This window comes from Leguminivora glycinivorella, chromosome 8 (assembly GCF_023078275.1).
Source record: "Leguminivora glycinivorella isolate SPB_JAAS2020 chromosome 8, LegGlyc_1.1, whole genome shotgun sequence".
In the NCBI taxonomy this organism is placed as follows: domain Eukaryota; kingdom Metazoa; phylum Arthropoda; class Insecta; order Lepidoptera; family Tortricidae; genus Leguminivora; species Leguminivora glycinivorella.
This window is the reverse complement of record NC_062978.1, coordinates 20,359,273-20,378,403: the sequence shown is the minus strand read 5'-3', so window position 1 is coordinate 20,378,403 and position 19,131 is coordinate 20,359,273. Positions and strand designations below refer to the sequence as shown.

Here is a 19,131-nt window from a genome sequence, read left to right as displayed (position 1 = left end):
ACCCTTATCAAAATCGTTGCCAACCGACTCTAATCAATCAGCACTTTTTTCTCTCCCGCTCGCGGCACCCGGACAGAAATTTGGAATTTCCCGTCCCATATAATCCGCCATCTTAATTTGAATAAAACTATTGTATCGTGTTTCGTTTCGCATTCGTGGGTTTATTGCTCATAAATAACTGCACAGCGTGAATTTGAAGGTCTGGTTTAATAGTAGGTGTATAAAATAATATCTAGGTACATTAATTCTATTTCGGGTGTTGTAGATAATATGAGTTCAGTTAACTTTACACTTATCAGAAGACTTTGTAATTCATGTCCTACTATAGAAAACCGTAATTTATCATACAATTATCAGGGTTTTCCCCTTAAACAGTGAAAATTCTTCGGCTATCACATCCTTGTCTCACGAATACGTAATCGTATTAGTAACTCACGTCCACTCCACACCTAGCACACCTCGGACACTGGCGATCAAATATATGAAAGAGACGCGTTCCTAGCACACAGCCTAAGCTCGTGCAGGTAAACGCGTACTATGCTTGTATGAGTGAAATATGACAGGTCGACTGTTCGCGTTTTTGACAGGCGGTAACCGAGAGCACTTTCAGCGGGGAGCGGAAGTGGCCATACTGTACGACAGTACTCTTTATTATACTGTGCCTAAAGTGCATTATCATTACTGGAAGAAAGCACCGTGCATGTACGACATTATTAAATACTAAGTAAAATAACTTATTTGAGTGACTCACTTCTCAAGTGGGTATAACTTAAAAAAACCGGCCAAGTGCGAGTCGGACTCGCGCACCGAGGGTTCCGTACAAACCTGCAAGGTTTACAAAGTTCGTTCAGTTCGTTTTTTTTTTCGTAACTAAAAATTTAAGGTTTTCGGAATTTTTCCTTTATGTGTGCTATAAAACGTTGCTTCATGCCAAATTTCAAGATTCTAGGTCGACTGGAAGTACCCTTTAGGTTTTGATTCCCTTGCGAGTACTTGCGAGTTTCAAAATATGCAGCTTAAATTGCTGTTTCTTTTGATTGCGTTGACATAGAAGTTTGATTTTGTTACAGCTTAAAGGTATTATAGACCTGAGTATTTGGTATGAATTTCAATTTAATACCTCTACGCGTTTATGAGGAAATGGGTAGTAAGGTTAAAATTATTAAAAAAAAAAATATTATGTGATGTAACTAAAAATTTATGGTTTTCGTAATTTTTCCTTTATCTATGCTATAAGACGTTGCTTCGTACCAAATTTCAAGATTCTGAGTTCACGGGAAGCACCCTGTAGGTTTTGATTCCCTTGCAAGTGTCGAAAATTTGCGGCATAAACGGCTGTGGTTCGTTCTCAAAAAAGTGGCACCGTCAGGTTACCCTGAGTGAATGAAAAAAAATGAAAATGGTTTTTTGTACCTTTTTGGATTTAAATATGTTTTTGAGTGCATCAATGATACGGAATTTGCAGGAGGGAACGAAATAGTCGTAAAAACGTAGAACTTATAGCGAGTTGAAATTTTAGACATACAGGAGAAAGTGAATAGACAGGGTAGCAGGGAAAACGTGGCAGGATAAAGAGAGTTTGAATAAAAAAACAAGTTTACCACTAATAATTCAACGTATATCGACTATTATGATTTCGTTAGGATTCATTTTTTTTGTTTAAGTAGAAACAAAAGCAAAAAAAAGTATTTTTTTAAACAATATCCATTATTTTTTATTCAAAACAGTTGAAGTACAGTGATATCTGATTATTATTTTCAGTCACGATGCCTGCAGTGTTTGACTGGTAGAGAATGCCTTAAGGCATTATGTACACCATTTTGTACTTTTTGATGTGCAATAAAGAATAAATAAATAAGTACCTACAATCACAGTCTTGTAAAACAACAAAGCACATATCATGATTCACAATGTGAGTTGTACTTGTGCATGTAATGCCTGCAATGGCTGCCCCAGTGGAAGAGTTGGTTCGTCTCCTTGATGTCTCCTTGGTAAAAGAGGTCGAGATAATGAGGTCAGTATTTAAAATGAGGGCCACTCTAGGGCCGGACGGTGTGCCTTGGCTCTTTAAGCATCTTGGAAGTAGATTACGTGGCCACATTGACGACTGCCTCCGAGAGGGTATAAATTCTCGTTGGAAGGTGGGCAGACTGTGCCTTTTGAAAAAAGGGTAGTCCAGCTGACTGTCCCTTAGGATACCGTCCCATTGCCCTCCTAGATGAAACTGGCACGATGTTGAGCGCATCATCGTAAGTCTCATCTACTGCTGTGCACGCATTTTGAAAGACACGTGCCCAAACATCAGAGATCGGGTTCTGGGAGGAGCGATAGACGCAATTGATGCGCTGCATAAATACAGCGGTCTGGTAGCAGAGAAAAGGCAGGGAGCTATCGCAGTATCTCTTGACATTGCCAATTACTTCGGCTTTCTTCCTTATGTGGTAATAAAATAGGCGCATTGCTTCCACGATGCGCCTTTCTATTTGAAGATCATCATTCACCATAGGGCATTACTTTGCAGATAGAGTACTGCTCAATGAATCAGGAGGAAGATGCCTAGAAAGACGAATGGAGTGTGGTGTTCCTACCGGCTGCGCCATATAAACGTATAGGGACAGGTTAATGAGACTACGTGCTCAAATCAAGACTGACTTCTTTATTCTTCTTCTTACCCACATGCATATTCATAATAATAATCATAACCTACCCACAGTTTTCCACAGGGGTCGGTACTGGGCGCCTGCTCTGGAGCATTGGCTTTGACTTGGCTATCAGAGTAGTCCAACATCTCCGCATGATCACCATTTGTTATGCCGATGACACAATAGTAGCCGTGAGGGGAAGAAAGTACCAGGATAATAAGGAGAGCCACAGTGGCAACTGAGCTCACAGTTAGGCGCATTAATTTGTTTGGGCTTGCGGTGTTACTTGCCACGACCGATGACGTGGTTTTCGAAGGAAAGGTTGGCTTCTGCCCGAAGAAAGTGATTGCTGCCGACCTTGCCAAAATGATAATCGTTGACGCTATACGCCGATCGAAATGCAATCTGGTTCTGTAATGCCTATATGCAACAGCGATAGGGATGTTGCCTTGCCTATTGGCGGTGAGGCGGTCCCTCTTACGCCCCAAATTAAGTACCTACTTGGCCTTAAATTCAAACCAAAATTGGTACTCCGAGGAACATTTTATCAAAATGATTCCTAGCCTCGTCGGGACTGCTTCGGCGCTGAGCAGACTATTGCCCAATATCGAAGGGCCCAATGCCCCATATCGGCGCTTATATGCGAACGTCATCCGCAGCGTGTATACAAAATTTCAGCTCAGTCGGTTGAATATTTCTGCTTCAAATTGGGTTGCAAGATTTGACCTCAACATACATACAAACATACATACATACATACATTGCAAGTTAGTAAAAACCATGTCAAAATAGCTTTTTTTTACTTGTGTTTCTTTATCCTGTCAACAGTCACTTTACCCTGCAGAGTGATGGCAGGATAAAGTTACACAGGGTGTAGTGAAAATCCGATTAACTAGATATTATCTCCGAAACTGTTGATAATACAACTGTCATAATTTTAATATACATAGTTATACTTCAATACAACATTAAAATGTTATTGGTAAAAAAACTGCCGTATTAATATTTTAAAATAATCATGCCAGAATAAAGTGGACATACCTGTTACAAACTCCGGACGTCACACTTTGAAAACTTCTAACCACAAGACCGCAGCACCTCACACACAAACCTTTACACCGGCGGCTAGAACCATACTGGCTACGTGTTTTACGTATATTAGGGCCTCAATAAGACTTTCTGTGTGTGAGTGAGGTGCAATACCGCGGACGCACAGGATATGGAGAAAATATCGCTGGACAAGCTTTGAAGGTGAAAATTAGTGTTCAAAAGTAATCGAAACATCCCGTGCAACGTATATTTAAGAATATAGTAGTCTATTCTCTACAAAAAACGATATTTTATTATCATAAAACTGCAACTTAATAATCTATAGAGCGAAAACTTGAGCAGTGTCGCGTTGTGACAAGGCAGGGTACAGTAGAAAACGGTCTTCTTTATTTTTTTTTTACAAAAGTATTATATTTATAGAAAAAATATGTGTTGGCCTCGATGTGTCACGTTAATGCCTACTTATGAAAATTTTAATTATATGTGAAAATTATATATTTCGCATACTTTATATTCAAAAACGTGATGGCAGGGTACGATGCCACTATTTTGAGAATTACCCCTGTATCTTTTGATTGCGTTGGCTTAGAAGTTTGATTTTTTCACAGCTTCAAGGGACAGTAGACCTGAGTAATTGATATAAATTTCAGCTTCATACCTCCACGCGTTCCTGAGAAAAAGGGTCTTGACAGACGGACGGACGGACGGACAGACGGACAACAAAGTGATCCTATAAGGGTTCCGTTTTTTCCTTTTGAGGTACGGAACCCTAAAAATCTAAAAAAAAGCAAAAAAAAAAATCTAACCTTAATAACTAAGTTCTATTGTTTTTTTTTCAATTACAAGTTCCTAATACGAGGACCGAAGGTCGAGCTCCGCGTAAGCCCGAAGGTCCAAAGCATCCAATAAGTCGGTATGATGCTCAAACACAACAAAAGTACAGGGTCTAAAAGCGAAGGCCAACCGCCGCTTCGTGTAGGGCTAGGGCTGGAAAAATGAAAATGAAAATGAAATATTTATTTTTCAAGTAGGCATAATATTACAATGCGCATATGAACGTCTGGCCCTCGTTTGTTGTGTTTACCAGGATTTTCACTTATGTAGGCAGTAGAAATTCGTCGGCTATAACTAATGGACTAAGAGCCCCAGAGCCGCCAGACCTTCCTTAAATTCTCAGGGATGAAACTTTGGGATAATGTAGAGTTTGTATCGACGTTTAATGTCTGCATATTACCTAGTTCGGCCCGTCGGCCATTTTTTTGCAATAAGGTTTTTTTAATACACTTACTTTCCTTACATTCTCAAGGCTAATTTTTATATATCAGCACAGAATATATAATAGTACATATCTGTTAGAAAATACTGTTAGGAATCATCATTTTCTAACCATTTGCGCCGGTTACGAATTCTACACTGTCCGAAAGTTTCAACCTTGAGAAAATGAGGAAGGTCTGGCGGCTCTGGGCTCTTAGTCCATAAGTTTGTAAAGTTTGTCTCAAAATGATTAAGTAAATACCTAATCAACCTATCTTCCCCCACCTTACCTTACATAAATAGATACCTAAAGCTCACCCCACCATAAAATTTCACTGCTGCTTAACTCAAACTGTACCTATCTACTTGGCGGCCAGGACCTAGGTACGTGTGTTGTGATATGAAGTTAATGGACGTCATATTACACTTTTTATTATTTATTAAATGAATAGGTACGATTCCTATCTGAGTATTGTAATAGCATATCTGTACCATCTAGCGTATCTGTATCACATTCTTATTTCGTGACTGATTATTACCTACGAGTACATACGTAACCTTATACTGATCTTACTCCATTCACATGTAAGCCAGTACAAACCAGTATTTTATCACCTAATGATTAATACCATACATTTGATACAGTACCTATTCATAAGCATCCCTTTTATATTGGCCACAGCCACAGCGATGAAGTGGGTCTTCATTTGTTTTTTTTTTTTTATGAAATAGGCAGCAAACGAGCAGACGAGCCGCCTGATGGTAAGCAGTCATCGCCGCCCATGGACATAAGCAACATCATGGGAGCCACTTATGCGTTGCCGACCTTTGAGAACCCTAAATACCTGCTTCTTGAAGAACCCCATGTCATAGCGCAAGAGAAACACCTCAGAAGGAAGTAACTAGATTTGCTTTTGTGTGTTCTTATTTGTTTGTCGATCCAGTTTTAGGAAAGTTTGTAAAAATCGGCGTCCCATGAAGGGCCTAGTATTAGCCAATAGCGTGTATGACGCTTAAAAGTATTGTGTAAGTTCATTATGTAAATTGTCAATAAGTTACTAATACCACATCCATACATGTATTATGTATGGATGTTTATAAATAAATAAATAAATATTAAATAAATATTATAGGACATTCTTACACAGATTGACTGAGGCCCACGGTAAGCTCAAGAAGGCTTGTGTTGTGGGTACTCAGACAACGATATATATAATATATAAATACTTGTATACATAGAAAACATCCATGACTCAGGAACAAATATCTGTGCTCATCACACAAATAAATGCCCTTACCGGGATTCGAACCCGGGACCGCGGCGTAGCAGGCAGGGTCACTACCGACTGCGCCAGACCGGTCGTCAAATGGTTATGGTTTATTGAATCCTAGTGAAGGATTTAAGTGTAAACAGTAAACACCCAAGGGGTAGGAGGCAAGGTTCATGTGGATCATGACCCCTCAGGAGCCTAAGTTGGCCATACAAATTGACTACTTGACCCTAGGCCCTCGTGAGTCGTGACCCCGCCTGAGTCCGAAGCTGGATCGGCCCTAGCTGTTTTTTATTATTATAATAAACAGGCTTACTCTTGGCCACAGACTAGCCAAAGCACAGAATACATATTAGTGCCAAAGGCAAAGACGTGACCTACGATGAAGTGAGCTCGCCCAGAAGATGCCTGTTCACAGTGTTCACTCTTGATTTGAAGATTGCCGGGTTATATGAGCTCTAAATTATAGGCGCCGGCAAGGAATTCCGCTCCTTCAACTCCTTGGCATGGCTGTTCATTTGTCGTGACGCTTGGTTTGATGACTGTCAAGTACTTAACGTACTTACTTATTATAAAATGACAACAAGATAGACATTTGTCGATTTAGAGGCTTAAGCCCCATTTAGATGGTACGAGTTTCTCGCTCGTCTTGGTCGAGAAACTCGTATGACATTATCGTATGCGATAATCGCCTGGCGAGTATCGTACCAAAACGTTTACATTAGTGCGAGAAATAAAAACTCTCATACGAGTATCGTATGCGAGACTCGCCAGGCGATTATCGCCAGGCAAAATAGTTTAGACGGAGAGTAGAATTTTCGGGAGATATTTCCATAAAGCCCCATTTAGATGGTACGAGTTTCTCGCCCGTCTTGGTCGAGAAACTCGTATGACATTATCGTATGCGATAATCGCCTGGCGAGTATCGTACCAAACGTTTACATTAGTGCGAGAAATAAAAACTCGCATACGAGTATCGTATGCGAGACTCGCCAGGCTATTATCGCCAGGCGAAATACATTTCTCGACTCGTCTAAACCGGTTCTCGTATGACATTTTTTCTCGAACGTGCGATTATCGCACGAATCGGAGCGAACCGATTTTCATACGAGTTTTGCCTGTCAACTTGCGTGCTTAGTTGCTAATTAATTAATTATAAACACATATAGTATATGCTTTTTTAGGGTTCCGTAGTCAACTAGGAACCCTTATAGTTTCGCCATGTCTGTCTGTCCGTCCGTCCGTCCGTCCGTCCGTCCGCGGATAATCTCAGTAACCGTTAGCACTAGAAAGCTGAAATTTGGTACATGTATATCAATCACGCCGACGAAGTGCAAAAATAAAAAATGGAAAAAAATGTTTTATTAGGGTACCCCCCCTACATGTAAAGTGGGGGCTGATATATTTTTTCATTCCAACCCCAACGTGTGATATATTGTTGGATAGGTATTTAAAAATGAATAAGGGTTTACTAAGATCGTTTTTTGATAATATTAATATTTTCGGAAATAATCGCTCCTAAAGGAAAAAAAAGTGCGCCCCCCCCCCCCTCTAACTTTTGAACCATATGTTCAAAAAACCGGCCAAGTGCGAGTCGGGCTCGCGCACAAAGGGTTCCGTAGCAGCAAATATAATAAACCAATAACTTAACCAAAATTACAGTTAAATCAACCTATCTCAAAAACTATAAGAGATACTTTGATCAAACCAAAAATCGTTGAAAGAGTTAATTAGCATGCATCACCTCTATTTTTTTTAGAATTTTATACCCCGTAGTTATAAAAATAGAGGGGGGGGACATACTTTTTACGACTTTGAGAGCTGATATCTCAAAAACCGTTCACTTTAAGAAAAATGTTTTTTAGAAAACTTTATATCATTTTAAAAGACCTTTCCATTGATACCCCACACGGGTATGTACATCGAAAAAAAAATTTTCATCCCTCAGTTACATGTATGGGGGGCCCCACCCCCAATTCTTTTTTTTACTATTTAGTGTCATAATTTTGTAGCGGTTCATACAACACATATTCCCATCAAATTTCATCACTGTAGTACTTATAGTTTCCGAGTAAATCGGCTGTGACAGACGGACAGACGGACAGACGGACAGACGGACAGACGGACATGACGAAACTATAAGGGTTCCGTTTTTGCCATTTTGGCTACGGAACCCTAAAAATATGAAAAAAATCACAAAAGTAGAACTTTATAAAGACTTTCTAGGAAAATTATTTTGAACTTGATAGGTTTAGTAGTTTTTGAGAAAAATACGGAAAACTACGGAACCCTACACTGAGCGTGGCCCGACACGCTCTTGGCCGGTTTTTTATAATATTGGGTATAATTTACCTTGGATTTATTTCAAATTAAATCATTTATTATCATTAAAAATAAAAAACATGTTACACATCACTTTACAAAATGCATCCACAGCGCAGGCTTCGTCAAAGTATGCTATATTATGTAATTTATGTCAAAAGGGTCATCAATACAAATCAAGTAGGTCATAAACGTTATTATAACTAAAATATTCTTCCCTGGACCGTACCTGGCTCAAAAGTCCCCATATTCCCGCTGCATTACCCCGCTGGACGGCAATGGAGACCTGTTGGACCAGATACGACCCAGAACGAGGATCGCAGCCCCTCTCCCGCAACCGACGCCCTAACTCTTTGAAAAAGGAGCGAGCCTCCGAGCCCCAAGGCCCCGCCGTCTCAATCGCCACCGGCACAAAGTCGTAAGCCGATTCCAACGCGGAGTACTTTGCGTGCTTAGCCTTTGCCGCGGACTCCGCTGCCGAGCCAGCACAACCTATAGTCTGCCTCAAATGGGATGCAGCGTAAGTGCTGACACAAGTTGCATCCCAAATAAGGCAGCGCCCTCTACGCCACGGGACCAAGGTCAGCCCGTCCGATTATTTTAATTGGATTTATTTTAATTTAAGTTGAATAGTACCCAATAATATTAAAAACACTATAAATGATTTATGAAGGTCTCAATAATATACAATAGGGAAAATAATGAATTCGACCGTAGCGTTACCTAGCTAATAAAATCTTGGTTGCGATACTTGCGATTAGGTTTAGGATATTATTAAACATAGAATATAAATAACATTTTTTTTAAATCATAGTAGGCAATTTGCCCCATATATGGGGTAAAATGTCAGTAGGTAAACATTAACTGTATAATATTAATAAGCCGAATTTATTTTTGGTTTTAGCAGTTACTGAGAGGCAGCTATAAATATAAAAACACTATGTTTTACATGATTTCTACTGAATTCATTTCGACGGAGTAGCGTATAAACTCGTATACGATTCTCGCATATGTGTTTTGTTTACACGGAGACATACAAATATCAAAATCGAGGCGATTATCGCCCCTTCTCGTGCGATATCGTACATAGTTTACATGATACGATATTTTTTCTCGTACTTCGATAATCGTACGTTCGAGGCGAGAAACTCGTACCATCTAAATGGGGCTTTAAGAAAGTCTTCAGTGAAAGGATTGTTATTTATGTTCCGGTCTTCTGAGCTGACGCATAATGCCATCATCCAGACCAAACGGAACCATTTTTTTGTGCCATCATGGCTATTAACTATTAGAATGAGTGCGGTTTTTGCCACATGACTAACGTTTGCTACATTTTCAAAGGGGCTCATTAGTTCCAACCCAAAATGGTGCAGACTGATGTCATGACTAAACTCCGCTAGAAATGTAGCACGTTGTAGTAGTAGTAGTAGTACCTAAACACTTTATTGCACAGAACAATTAATTACATATGTACAGAGAATAACTATAACGGTTATGTACAAAGGCGAGCTTATCCCTTTAAGGGATCTCTTCCAGCTAACCTTAGAATAACTGAGAGAGGAAAATAGATGGTAGACAAACACAACTAAAGTGCATCGGTATATATATACACATAATATACATCCCTACTCTAAAAATGAATGCAATAAGGTAAAATACCCCATTATGGACGGTGATGCCATTATGGACAAAAAACACAAATCCTTAAAAATAAGTATCTAAAATAAGTTTCTAAAAACTAACGGCTATGTACCATAAACTAGAGTTGTAGAGCTGTTTAATTTTGAAGTTTCAATTAATTCGGTTATTTCTGAAGGATTTGGAGACAAGATAAAATTCATCAGTTTACTGAAAAAAATATCAAGACGAATTCTTAGTAAAGTTGCTAAGAGAGATGAGTTCATGTATAAAATAATAAAAAAATAACGCACGGTGTAATCTTGAATGCGTTTTACTTACTGCATTAAGCATGAGATAAGGTATAAAACATACTAGTTTGTTGCTCCAAAGATATAAAGAAATGACGTTATTTTGCAAGTGTCCATTACTGGACCCGAAAAACTGCCTACCTCCTATGATGGACAAGGAACAATTTACAAAACCAAAATTTACAAGAAACAATCCTATGTTAAAATAACCCAAACTAATTGTATTTATGGTGTATAAAATTGACTCATTGCGTATCAGTTGGCTTTAAAAGTAAAATTTTAAACTTATTTCACTGTCCATAATGGGGGATCCATTACTGGAGAACTGCCGTCCATAATTGGAGAAAAAACACCTAGTTTTAATTTGTTAACTATGAAGAAACCAATAGGAGTATCTATTCTGCAATACGCTTGAAATGTAGAAGAAGGATAGGACATTCAAGATTTAACACGCTTGGCGGTAGAATTTTTACATTTATCAGTGAAATATCAAAAACAGGCGAATTTTTTTTCTTAAACTGTCCATAATTGGGTTCGTCACCTTACGTTAACTTTGTGTTGACGGTTGTAGAATTTCACCACCCAATTTTCGTTTTCTTTCAACCCCTTAAATGTAAAGAACCTGAAGTTAACAAAATATTAAATAAAATGGTTGTATATAACTCAAACATTTTACGGTGTTCATTCTTTTTTAATCACGTGTTATTTAAGAAGTTTTTTTTTTTCAATCTTTCGATTAGGATTATAAAGTTAGGGATGTTTTTTTTTCAAACTTAAGGTGTTTGGATTTCCAGATGAAGCATTACTAACTTATAAGAGAAAGTCATCTTTCAGCTAAATATCCTATGTAGGTACGATAGGTACTTAATGTATTTTTGCTTCATGCCTCATGTGCAAGGAGAAGAATTGTGAAATGAATGGGTTTCAATACAAAAGAGAATAGTCGTGCTTTCTTTTTTCGTCCTTTCATACAGACTCTGCAAGAGACGAAAGAGAGAGAGAGAAGTCAGGGCCAGGGAGAAGTCTAATGCACAAACGCTTACAAGAATATCTGTTTATCGCTCTTCCGTATTAGCGTCACAGAGCCAGACTGCGTTTCAATTTTCAATCGGCGTTTAAAGTAAAATCCATAATCCTACGGACTAAATTGACAAATGACGACAGGTAAAGTGTTACCAGGAACAGCAAAATAAAAATAGTGAAGGGTATACGTCCATAACAATATATCGACAAGTTGCAAAGTACACATAACAGACTAGTTTAAATCAACAATAAGTATATTATTAGTTTCAAATAAGAGGGACACATTTTGGTTTGTACGATTTTCGAGGTAGTGGATGGATAACATGCGTTTTTATCCACTAGTTTTAAAGCATAAAAAGGTTTCCGAGCCTGTAGGTAAAAAATAAAATACTCTGTCCGACGATAACTTTACTAGTCTTTATTATAAAAAATTGTTCATTCCCAGTCGGTGTATTATGCTTCCAATTTTATCACATATCTATGTGAATAAAGTACCCGTAACGCCTTGGCAAGTATATCATAAATATCTATATAATTTTCATATAATATTATTGCTGGATTGAAATTAAAATTTTATCTCGAATTAGAGGTCTACCAGAGCTTTTGATCTGTCGAAATCACTGAAAAAGCTATTATATTGATTAGCCGATCAAGTTGCCAATTTGATTGTCCGGTCCGGTATGGGTGCACCTTGTAACAGAACAAGCGTCTATGACGAGGAAATGGACTCGTTATTACATAAAAAACTTACGGCGAATCAACTTGTCCTTGACCAACTTTTTGGTGCATATTTCCTTTGAGATTTCATTGGATATTTTGACAAATAATATCTTTGAAGCTTTATCACATATTTAGTCACGTCTTCACTCATAAAATCACTATTATTAGATGCAAAACAGGTTGGAAAACGTATTTATCAACAAACTACATTCACATGGACGGAATACTGACACTGACAGTTGTCAGCTGCGTAACGTTCCGATATTATGTCTTGGTTCCAATTACGAGTCACAGAGGTAATAGTGACTAATATTGGTTATTATGCTTCCTGAGTATATCATTCAATGTAACATTTAGTAACAGATAAAATATTTCATTGCGAAATTACTTACAAAATAAATAAGAATGTTCCACAAAATAATATTTACGTAAAAATATTTGCGAATCGCTCCACTATTGGACTACATAGGTATCAATATCAATAGCTCTGTCTCTCTCTAAAACACGTGTACTCGGCACGTGTTGATAAGCAAACATCCGTGTGTTAATCGTGAACTCTAATGCATAGGGCATAAGACTTAGTAAACAAAGCACACGATTGAGTAGCCATCTTGTCGGAAGTCCGATGTCAGAAGTCGGAAGTCGAATGTCAGAAGTCGGAAGTCCGATGTCAGAAGTCGGAAGTCGAATGTCAGAAGTCGGAAGTCGAATGTCAGAAGTCGGAAGTCGGATGTCAGAAGTCGGAAGTCGAATGTCAGAAGTCGGAAGTCGAATGTCAGAAGTCGGAAGTCGAATGTCAGAAGTCGGATGTCAGAAGTCGGAAGTCGAATGTCAGAAGTCGGAAGTCGGATGTCGGAAGTCGGAAGTCGGAGATAGAATCTATAAAAGGGTCGGAGCGAGCCGACGCGCGTCATTCTTACAATATCCACAAGACTAACAGTGTCTCTGGCTTTCGTGTGTTATACTGGTGAGTGAAGTTGTTCTGCTATTATTTCTCTGTTTGTTTTTACTTGGAAATTATTCTAAGTGATTGTAAACTTTGAAATTGTGTCTTTGTTTGATTGTGCGGGGACAATATCGTCGTACAGTTGAATTTAGACCTGTGGTGGAATTGCTTTACCGTCAGTTGTGGGGTTATTTTAGTGTTCTATTTATAGTGTGGTGTTACATTCAAATTAATGTGTATAGTGAAGTTTTCTGTGCTTTGTTTCATGAGTGCCGTCAAGCAATACAAAGACTGGGTCGATGTATGGCTGGTGCTTGGAGATAAGTCTGTGTTTGGTTTTGTAGGGAGTAATTCTTGCAAAACTAAGCTTAGATTATAGCACGTAAAGAAAACTTCACTCGTTTGTTTAGTTGGTCAGTAAAATTGGATTTAGTAATTTTCTATGGGGTTATTTTGTGAAAGTTATAAGCCAGATCATTGTTTGTGACAGACTGTTGTCCGGCTAGGCGCTTCTTCCCTTACGGTGTCAAATAAGAGGCGTTTAGGGGTCTTTTTGTTCCAAGTGGAGGGCTTGGACGCTTTTCTATACTTACAAAAGCGTATTTTCTCACCGGTCTCAAAGAGTCCAACTGTTAGATGGAAGTGAGGACTTTCACGATTGACGAAAGACATTAGGAGTAATCCTTGCTCACTGAAGTCGGCAGTATTTGAGGCTGGGGTCCTATATATATATATATTTATTTACTCGGTGCTCTGGTCCATGCTGGCGTTGGTCGCTGGGGATTTCGGTTGTGATTGATCCATATCTAAGTAAAGTTTGATCGCAGCTGGGTCTCCCATGTGGCTGGTACTGGTGTGTCCTGGAATACTGGATATATACACGGATAGGGCGATCTACTCTCTGCTACCCTAGCCCGCGGGCAAAAGCAGAGGGGGGGATCATAACTCAAGCCTATAGGTTGCCTATCTCAGCTTCGCTGGCTGAACTGTACAGCTTATGGTAGGGATACACTTGTGCATATTCTGAACATTAGATCTATGGTAAGTGATGGTCTGTGTTTCAGATATGCTAGAGTAGGGAAAACGATAGGACTAGGGTAAAGTCACACACTATTTCTATGAAAGTAGAGTTTTTTTATGATTGGTCTTGGAATATAATTGGTCAACGTGTATTGTGGAGAAATAATTTAACTACTACTATTTATATGGTTTAAATGGACTTTAAATGTGGTGTTTATTATCTTAATATATGTGGTAAAACTGGTAATTTATAAAACCTCTTATTACTTAATTTATTTGAGTGAAATTAATAATTGTGGTAGCAATTTCTGATTCTTCGTGTAGCATCGAGCCAGTGAGTGTTGCTAACTAGTTTCTCAAGGTAAATTCTATCAAGTTGGTTAGGTAAACAAACTATACTTTGGAATAAAAAGCATAAGTTTGTTATAGGGCCCAGTGGCATGCGAGCGCCGTCCACTGATGACAAGTCAAAAGCTTCAAGGAGTTACTAGACTTACTTACTTCGTTCTCAGTGGTAGCAACTACTCGGAGCCTTGATGATACATTAGAAGGATCGAGAAGTTATGGTCTATTAGCAGTATTGGGGAAAAGGGGGGTTTAGCTAGGGGAAAAGAAACAAAATAAAAGGGGGGGTTAGTTAGTAGATAGATAGCCCTTCAGGCTTACTTGCTTAGGATCCTGATAAAGTGGTTTGATCAGGTCAGGGGTCCTATTCCACATCGCAAGTTCGTACCCAAGCCAGGATCACTAATAGAGCGTAGCGGTTGTTTTCCAAAATAATTTTTAATATTTATTTCATGTATGTTTCACTCACTAACTTTTATTTTAAAATTTCTTCATTACGTCATTAATTTTCTCACATATAACTTTCTAGGCCTAAATCTGATAAAATACTCTTCTATAACACTATATTATTATGCTACAATAACCTTTATTCTTCTCCAAAATATAAATAAATAAAATTTTAAAAATTAGTCAAAAATACAGCTGATACTCATTAAAGGATCTAGGTTATCGCGGTTCACATCGAAGGGTTCTACTTATTCACACTAGACGATCACAAGGCCAAATTTACGGGGTATATTTAAAGGGGGGTTAGTTATACTAATGGTTAGTCAAGTAAGTAAATAAGTAAGGTGAGCGGAGTTTTAGTTACATTTGGTGACGTGACCAAGGGATCTAAGATGTGCTCTATAGAACACATCTTGGATACCAAGGTTTACAAATAAATAATAGCCTTACCAGGCTACATTTGTTGCTGTGAAAACGAGTGGGTGTGCTGTATTTCTTGACTTATTTCATCTCTAAATAAAACTCATATACCTAATATTTTTATTCAATCGCTATTCCATAAAACCAAAAATAACTTTATTGTTAATAAACACGTCTGTAGTATTTTCTTCCATTGTTAATTCTTGCCGCGTTCCGAGCGAAGTCATGCATCGATGCGGAGTCAATTGTATGTTCATCTCCTTCCACTGGTATCTAAAAAAAAAACATAGTAATAAAATTAAAATAGCGTAGTAAACTTAGACAAAATCTATTTCTAGGAAATTAGCTCATAATCGTAGTGGTTGAACTAAATATCGTCCCGATTAGGCAATTCGGGTTGCATTGCTACGTAGCAATTGTTGGCATTGGCACATCTTGACGTTCCCTTGCGCCTATGTGTAGTACTATTATTTATTCTGTGCCTTAATGTATGTTTTTCTAGCTGTGGGATAGGCGGGGCTAGTACGTAAAATACTAGGTACTTATAGAAAAAATACTCATGTACCAAAAATAAAAGGCCGGAGGTGCGGAACTGTAGCACTTTAGAAGAGTTTGCCACCTAGTGACCGAAATTGGAAACATAAGTGTGTGAACTATGTACAATAGCAATAGAATTTCATGTTAAAACAAATGGTTCTCTATATGTCTAGTACATTTTCATAGCAGGCTCTGCCATCTTCAGGGCTATTTTGAAAGCTAACATCACGTTTGCGCTTTACATTGGAGATCGGATAGCTTCGATGCTGTCTTATATAGTCCATGAACACTCTCTGATGTTATGTATGTTCCTGGAAGGCGTCTGTTATACAGAATTTCATTTATAGGCAGGATAACTACTAGTTAGGACAGTAAGTAGGTCGTTATCATAATCTAGATGTAAGATTATATTATCTCAGATAACCTAGGATACCTAAGCCCTAGATTTAAGACCTAGTAATACAAGAAGATAGGCTCTAGTCTAATGGCTATGGGGGCGCGATTATTCATTGTCGCGCTGAAGTACAATATTATATGGGGCGTCCCGCCATTTTTCTATGAATGCTGAATAGCTACACGCATGTGGTATTATGACAAGTACACCCTTCGATGGATGGTTTGTTTGCATTTCAGTTGTAACTCTATAATCTATAAATTGGCTCACAGGATTTCATACATCATACAATAAATTGACAAAGTCTTTATACTGAATATTTTCACTATGAGAACAAATGTCTGTCTGTTAGATTATACGTATTAATCATGTTAGGACTAATTTAGTTCATTAGCTTATAAGTCATCATATATTTTCATATTACATCCGTAGTAAACAAGCATATGTCCCTCTTGATGGTGAGAGGTCACTGTAGCCTATATCTGCCAATTATTTCAATAAATTAAATGCACAGTGCGAATTTCAACTTTCTATAAGTATATATTTTTGCTATAGTACAAACAAGTATGTATGTATGAACAATATTTTCAACTGGTACACATGACATGTTATCTCACTTAGATTGTGTACACAGATTTTATACGGAACCTTAGTCTGTCGCAATATTTCACGGATCAGGCATATGCCAACATACATATTTTATTAGTTATGTTAAATAGCTACACAATCGTCACTAGATTTCCTACGAAACGTCTAGGATTCTTTGATCAGCAGTGTCGTTATTAGCATTACCATCATCTGGGAGGTCGTTCTACCGCGCTCTACCTTAACTCCACCACTGCTTGCTCATTGTCACAATTGCTCAAATAATTTTATGAAAATTGATTGAAAATTTGTAATATTCCTGTTAAGTAAGCATAGATAATAAGCACTATTATCATTATAAAACCATATTTTACTGAGGTTCAGAAATAGTATGTGGTATGTGGTACGCATTAAGTATGTAAACTTACCTAACATGACCGGGTCCAGTCTGATTGTCGGATTACTTTGTTACTGGTAGTGCAGATTAGTGAGTCCTCAGTACACTGAAAGGAAATAGTCAGACATTAGAAATATTCATATAGGAAGAGTAAGAAAAGGGTATTGTTTAGAGTGGGGTTCTGCCAAATAGGGTTCAATATTATTTCATTTATCTACTCACGAGGGCGCGTCCCTTAATTTTGGAACTAAGACACGCCCGTGAGAAATATTGTGTCAGAAAATACAAAGTATACAGCAAAATTTACAAAAAAAAAAAAAGGGTGTATGTATGTTTAAGGAATCTTATTTATAAATACGTATCATTCAGATTGTTTATATTTATCTAGGCCATTCATGGTTAAGAAAAAAAAAAGAAGAGGAACGACCATATCCATTTTTCTAAGTAATGTAAAATTTCCTGCCGAGTCGTTTTACTTACTAAGTAGGGTTAATTAAGTTAAAAAGTAGCTTTTTAGTGGCAATAATACTTGTACTTACTTGACAATAGTGCAAAGACGGAGTACAGTCCATAAAGGACACACCGACAAATTCCTCGGTCAACCTGCACATTGCCGACAGCTGGTTGATGTTCTTCGAGGATGGTTACCCATTTCATATACTGAAAATTAATACATACATTGTTTAAACTCAATGTAGCAGAAATAAAATCTATGCTAAGTCTGGATTTTTAGTCTACATAATTTTATTTAAGTATCAGACGTCAAGTTTTATCTTTGAAAAATACAAAATTAAAGTTTGGACAAGATTCAATGCCTATTTTTAAATGCCATGACATTCATTTGAGGTCCTACAAATATTATTTTCCATAGCCCATAAGCCAGCGCTTCAGAAAAATAATTGAGAAGTTTATATGTTGGTACGGAAACAACGTTACAATTTCCAAGAACAGTTAGGTAGCCTAGATCAAATAAATTAGTCGAACATATTTTTAATGCTTACCGTTTAACCAAGGTATGTTCAGTTTCTATAAATATTGTTTTCCATAAAATTTGTGGCAGATGTGTAGAAATATCGGGCATTGTAAATTCCAATTAGATGTTGACTGAAAAATCAAACAACCATATAAACCTCTTTGAAAGTAGCAAATATATTTTGACAGGACTATTTCACGTACATTTAGAATATTTAAGATCCTCTTAGGCAATGTGAAAGTCAGAAAGTACGAGTAACGTGGGGAAATTTATTATCATTAACTTATCTGACGACAGAACAATGAAATAAGCAACATTTCACCAATATATTCGGTCTAGTCGTTGTAGTTCGCAAGTATGTTCTGCTGGGTTTCGAAAACGACGACTAGTTTGAAAACACATCAAATAATAAAACAAAAGCTTACCTTTCATGCAAAACTGCTTTTGAAGTAGGCAATTAGTTCACTTTATCAATTGAGGCATAGCCCGATAAGACATCCTTTGCATGGGCTGTTTGCTCATTAGATCATGAGTATGAGCACTAAATTCTTCTATTATCTTGATGAGAAACACAACAAAACACATGTCCATTGCATTCACGTTTTTTTTTTCCAACAATAATGTCATGTCAATTTCGTAACCTCACTTTCGCTAACGGAAAATTACATTGCAATTGCAGTTCAGAGTTCGATTTGATAAAACAGGCTCACTTTGTCGACAAAATTATTTAGAAGTAACGCGTGTTTAGGGCAAATAATGTTTTGTTTGCATTTTCTTAGTTTGCTAAATGACAAAATGGCGAATATGGACGGTTCATGACCGGCGTCGGCGCAGAATTGCCTGTCGTATTGTTTAAG

General features: G+C 37.7%; 1 long non-coding RNA gene across 1 annotated transcript; it reads right to left on the bottom strand.

Annotated features, from left to right (window-relative positions):
* Positions 1 to 17,877: 17,877 nt before the first annotated feature.
* Positions 17,878 to 18,761, bottom strand: LOC125228466. Its single transcript, XR_007177286.1, has 3 exons — positions 18,700 to 18,761; positions 18,303 to 18,405; positions 17,878 to 17,961 (listed from the first exon to the last, which is right to left on the bottom strand). It is a non-coding gene; the product is annotated as an uncharacterized LOC125228466 (long non-coding RNA).
* Between the last annotated feature and the right edge of the window lie 370 nt (positions 18,762 to 19,131).